The sequence below is a fragment of the Teleopsis dalmanni genome, chromosome 1 (assembly GCF_002237135.1).
Source record: "Teleopsis dalmanni isolate 2A chromosome 1, ASM223713v2, whole genome shotgun sequence".
Classification (NCBI taxonomy): Eukaryota; Metazoa; Arthropoda; class Insecta; order Diptera; family Diopsidae; genus Teleopsis; species Teleopsis dalmanni.
The window spans coordinates 28,884,151-28,891,047 of record NC_051846.1 but is presented as its reverse complement, the minus strand read 5'-3'; positions in this window follow the sequence as shown (position 1 = coordinate 28,891,047).

The window sequence follows — 6,897 nt, the reverse complement described above, 5'->3', positions numbered from 1 at the left end:
AAATATCATGTTGATTTATCAATTTTTTTTAGGAATATGTGAAAGTGGGATATCAAAAAGTTTTTCGGTCTTGGTCCATAGTACATGTTTAATTTGTTAATAATATAAATCCCGGATTCGTACAGTAATTATTTTCTTTCAAAAAGATAATAGATTTAATAATACTTTTCATTTCGTTACCAGCTGATTTCGGGAACAAAAGTTTAAAAAAAAAATTAGTTTCTTAAACCTTAATATAATAAATATATTACTTTAATAAGTAATTAAAGCTATTATATTTCCATTAGGTACCTATTTTAATAATTGATCATTTTACTCACCCATAAAGGACCCAATATGGAAATCAGGACCGTAGGATTTATGTAACTATTGAAGTGTAGGGTCTAACATAAACACGTCAGCATTTGTATAATTTTTGAGAAAAATTATTTCAGAAAATGTCTATTACTGCTTTATATGAAATTTGTGTAGTATGGCTTTGGATCAGTTGGCTAATGTACACTGATTCTGAGATTCAAATTTGCCAGGCTATGATTTTAACCTTTGGAACTTGCAGTCTCAAAAAATTATTTACGAATAATTAAATATAAAAAATAATTTCAAGACCACTGATGATTTGGCAATACTCGAAACAGCTGTATAGTCAATCAAAAATTCAATTAATTAAAAATAATATAAAAAATTTTTGTTGTTGCAATTCACTACTGTTCGGTAAAAACTTCTATATTGAAAACAATAGTTTTAATAATATTAAGAACTTGATTTCTTTTGTCAAAACCGATATTAAATATCAAATTAATATAGGAAATGTGTGATTAAAAATGATCTATTATCTTACAAAAAAAGTGACTTCAACATAAATACTCTTCATATATATAGATCAGACAATAATCAATTAATTATGTGTGCACTATGCACTCACTGAATGTATTTTTTTTAATAAATTTACAAATTTGAAGTCACTTTCTTTCAGTAGGTGAGAGGTTCATTCTACAGAAAAGTGGTGTTGTCCTGGAATGTTTAATCAATCTGCAATTAGTATTGTACTCTATTAGAATACTAAGCGAAAACTTTTCTCGTCCTGGTCTAAACTAGACAAAAAACCTTACCTATTTTATAATACTTATGTCTCTTATTACGGAGGTCCTCAAGTATACAAACATTTTTTTCGTTTAAATGTGAACGTATAAGATTATTAGCATTTTTGGAAGTTCTTTTATTTTTTTTTTTTGAATCACAGTCTAAGCATTTATACTATCTGTGAGTAGCATATGTTCTTAATGTTAAATGTCTAGTAGTTCACGTTCAAAAAGTTTGGATAATTATACTGCAAAAAAAAATATAATAGAAACGAAACTTTCTGAAGCATAAATATGAGTTATGAACTTTGCAATTGTAGCCCACAATCATGATATATGAATATTCAGGTCTTTTCTCAATTTAAAAGAATTTGAAAGAATTCTTATAAAAAAGAATTCACTTGACGATATCTCCAGCATTAGCATTAGCCAGATTCTTGCCTTTGTTATTGCCTCTAGCTGGTTCTATTTTGACCTTCTATCTACTACCCACTATTACGAGGTTTTTTTTGTGGATTCAAAACGGATTTTAAGCTAATTGACGAGGACCTCCTCCTCCCTCCAGCTCAACTAACTAACTATAAAAAAGTGTATTAATTAAATTCAAAACCATCTCATTGCAGCAATGACTTTTTCTTAGCAATCATAAAATATTAGAACATTATACACTCTATTTGCTGGATTAAATATAAACTGGATTAGTAGGACATCAACAAAAATTTAATGGAATGCTTTATGCGACTCCAAGAGGGTTGTTATGAAGTTGGTGGATCGAACTACTCTAATAGTGTACCAATTGCAACATTTCCCTTCTTGAAGATTCTACTCACCCTGAGATATCTTTGTAGCAATATTTCTTCAGCGAACGTTGTAGTTATTACTGGCGATGACCGTATTTATAATGGTTTTAATATAATTTTTCTCTACAGTGAATGCATCAGATATTTTTCTGAATAAATAAAATATCGCTTTTTATATTATTTATTAAATATTTCATTAAATTTATATACGTAACAATATATTTTCTTACAATCAATTATTTATACTTCTCATCCACTTTACTTTAGAATTACAGAGTACTGCGGTGGATGTAAGATACTAAATTAGTAGATGTGATCGTAGCGCTGTAGAGTACTTATTCTTCTTGTTGGTTTCTTCTTACTTATTTTTTGATTCAATGTTTATTTTTATTTTTTTTTCTTTTTGAACCGTATTGTTCATTGTTCCAACTCTTTACGTAGCACAGTAGCTAACGATCGTAAAAACGTGTTGATGAAAACCTGTAATGCAAACTTAAGAGTACAAAAAAGATATGTTGCGGCTGAAATGATGACGTAGCGAAAATTGAAAAAATAAATATAAATCCGAAAAAAAGTAAATTAACGAAGAAAAAAAGTACTTTTAAAAATAACAAGAGATAATCATTTCCAAATTAGTTTCTATGATTTAATATTTGAAAGAAACTCTTTATTTTAAGATAGCTTGTAAGACCAACTGATAAAATAAAAAATGTTTTAAAAAATTAATCTTTATATGATCTTGCATTAGATACTTTATGTTTAAAAGTGAGTTATTGCTGTCTTCGAGAACCTACAATAGTAATTTAATTTAATAAATCGCTTTGTTTATTTTTTATTATAATGGGGATTTATATAAATATATGTAGGTACTACTTTCTACAAATTTCTATAGAACCTTTATGGTACCGGCAATAAAAATAAATATATTTGTCATAGCGATTTTATAAGATATATCCTACATAGTTAATGTTGAACTCCTTTCTCAAAACTCACCTTTGTTAGTAGATTAACTACCATATATGTTTATATTCGTGGTTTAGAAAGCTTTTACGAACATATCTCTTAAATTTTTTTAGTTACGTACATATATTACTTTAAAAACGAACCTTTTAAGATAACTACGAGGGAAGATTATTTCATCCAATGCCACATATTGGGTGTTATAAAACGAATTCAGCATTTTGCTGGCACATTTTTGAACAAAAGTTTTCTTTATTAACAATTAATTTCAGTAAAGTTTATATGAGGCATTATTAATTTGCCATTTTTGGGTAGTTTAATAATTCTATCGATCTACAATTTCTGCGGTTTTCATCAGTTCTTCGGTCGGCCAATTTTTTGCCATTAAGACAGCTTTGCGAATAGCATAATGGTAGGAAATGATTGTCAGACAATGCAACATATGGTATTCCTCCAGAGTATACGATGGATGCATCAAAACTTTCCAAACAAGTTTATTTCGAGGCATTATCATAATTGAACACGACTGCACTTCTGTTAATAAATTATAGTCGCTTTTCCTTGATTGTTTCGTTTAAGCGGTCGGGACCGAATTAACTGTTAAACAAGGCCGGAGCCTATCTTACATTTAATAGACAATTCAATTCCAATCCCATCACATACTCAGCATGCCGTCAATCTAGGCTTTGAAGTCGGTATAATCGCTTTGCTTTGGATATACTCGTACTTAATCTATTTCGCATCACCTGTAATGATTGGCTTATAGGCAAAACATAACATTTCTCATTTTCTATTAAATCAAAAATGGTTTGATTTAGTGAGAATTAAGCAACGTTTAACTGATGGTAATTCGGTCAATTAAATTTTTTTATGTTAATTCATGCGTTATAAGTCTCTCCGAAGAGGAAATGCTTTAGTCTATACATCACATTTTAATATGTTAGGGAGTCGTGTCCACCATTCTGACGACGGTCGGTTTGACGGTGCATAAAGAATATATATATTAAATTAATTTGAAAATTATATCAATTATTTTTGCTCTACAACTACTGGAGTAATTCAATAATGTATCTAAAAAGAATTAAAAAAAGAATAAAAGTTGAATATTGAATATTTTATCGCAAAAATGACCACATCATCGTAGCTCAAATATGACACGATCCGCATGTCAGTCAGTTAGGTTCATCATTGCAACTTGGCTGTCTCGCAATCCAGCCTACGTGGAACACATACGCGTTTCTGGTTTCATATGACGCACACATTGAATCCATGCGTTTCGTGCCTCTCCGCATTGTTTCGAATGTTGTTAGTTAAGTAATAGGCTCCGGTGCTTTGGTGCTTGGGTGTCGTGACAACAAAGTCTTACCGAGTTCTGAGTTATTGTACTGTAATTCGCACAAATTCTTTGGAAAAGAAGAAAACCTTTTTTTACTTCTCCGATTTCTGTTTTGCTTTGCTTCGTCCTTTAAGGTCATTAAACGAAAAGGTTTTTTCTTATCTGCATTGTTCAATCAGTGCAAATGCTGGCATGCAAAGTGCGTAATTTTGCATTATGAACAGATTGCGTTCTGCATTTTAATTATCGGCAACAGAAATTAGTAATGCATTTCTAATTTTACTCATGCAAATTAACACAATTTGTTCTAGAAAATGCTAGTCAACAATTTTTTAGTGATTATTTTACCAATACTTTTCTAATATAAGAATGATGTATGATCATTTTTATTTACAATAAAAATAATATTAATTTTAGATTAATGTTGAATTGTGTATTTTACATATAAATTCGACTATGTATTTGAAAATAATTATGTAGAAATAAAAGTATTCTTTGTAATCAATCACTAATATATCTTTTTTAAAATTGTATGTTTATATTATATATATTATTTGTTACTTTCATGCTAGTATATACAAAAATACAAAACAATATAAGTTAGAATATGTACATGTATATATGTACATATATAAAACATATTATAGTTTCTAATTCGAGCATGCCTAAGTCCCTATGCGTAAATGTTATATATACCATACTAAAATTTTAATGTCTGTCTTTCTTCTTAAATGGCATCTCTGGCGACACTATCTATTCAGTGGACCGGGCCCTTGACTTAATAATAATTATTTCATCCTACAAACCACCGATCCAATACATATATATCGCTAAGTCCACTTTCTAAGTTTAATAAAATTGAAAACTATCCATATTTCATCTTCACAAACAGAACCATATATTAATAGTAAAAACTTTGCGCACCCATATGTATATTTGTTATAATCTAAAGCTCAATCTAGGGGTCAGCTTCTATACCCCTAGGGATGACTGGATATTTACAGTGACAGTTCCAAAATGAACAACAGGAACGGCAGTGTCGTACATATAAACGGCATATTCTCATAAATTAACATATTATCTCGCATATCGCTTCGACAAACGAACTATTGTAACAAGATAAAATATATAGATTCTGAGCATCAAGATTCCGATCTAATTTTCTCGGATAGTCAAAGGTGCTAAAAATTTCTTGTAAACGCTACAGCTACATCCTCAATAATTCGAGAATGCTGAGCTTCTATTAACGAGCTAGCTAAGCTGTCAGTGTTCAACTTACATGAATACTTGGACAAAGAGACATTTCTGGTGATTGCACGGCAGATGAGCTTGTCTAGACAGCCATGTGTTTTTGTAATATTGTTTTTTAGACATTTGAGTACACTTGCAATGTTTAATCTGGAAATTTACAAAAATATCTAAGTTTAGCTAAAAAATATGAATATATCAATAATCTTGTCATATTTCAAGATATATTTGGTTCAAACTATATAAGGAACGTATTACCCTGCTGTTTCAACTAAATAACAAGCTGCTCAGTACTACGGTATGGGTGATGTCAAGTCACTGCCTATTATAAAATATGCAATGAGACTTGATGTACCTTCTTATGAATTTATGTAGTGTTTGTAGCTCCGAAGAGGAAGAGGTATCCGTGTCTTGTCTTCTTTATCCATGTGCGTCTTTGGTCAGCAGAATATTAAAAATCTTTGGAACTCCTTTAGTTATCGCCTTGACTCTTATTCTTATAATCTAGCTCTTATTCTTTAAAATCACTGTTGAAATATGCTTGTAAAATTCCTTGACGAGTAGCTCCGGGAAGTGAACCCTACTGTTCTTGGAATCTAGCTATGTTTATATACCTATTAGGTTGGTGCACTTTGAAGTAAATAAGGGGGTCGTGCCTTTTTACGTTGCAGGTATATTGCAGTTCTTTTGATTTGCACTTAAACTACGCTAATCCGTGGTATCACAACGGGTCATTATTTGAGTTTAAGTGGACATTATCGCATAGTATATATATTTGGGGCTAACGTTAGTTTATTATCTCTAACAGATGGTACTCAATTTCTTTCATACTACTTAAATATGCTACATACATTTTTACATAATAATTATAATATATGAATAATAGATTAAAAAGCAACAAAAAAAAATTAAAGACTGATAAAATATCATTTATTTGCATTAAATAGTTTCAGAGTTGTTAATAATTACATTCTTATTTTTATTTATGTAGTTCAATTATTATAATTTTTTAGAACAATAAGAAATTAACAAAAAAAACAAAACTAATATTATAAGCTACAAAGTAAATCATAATACGTATATAATTATAATTGAATTTTTTTCTACCATATTTAATTATCTCTAAATGTAAATAAAGCACTTAATTTTAGGTTTATTATTAATTTTTTCATAATATATGTGCCTAATTTTAGAATAATCGTTGAAAGAATATAAAAAAGTTGTGAATTGCTTATTAAAATGTGAAAGGGTGGGTGTCAGAAGACCTTAATTAATTAATTAAATACAGAAAATATAGCATCGCTTGAGATGAAAGAATATGCGAATGCTTGCGCCTTACGATGTACCAGTGAATATGGATGAGTGTGTACTGACGCCTATATGAGTAATTTCAAGCATTTAAATATCTTTTTGCTGAATTGTGGAAATTCAAGCATGAAATGCAAGTATTTGGCGAAAGTGACTTAAATTGACA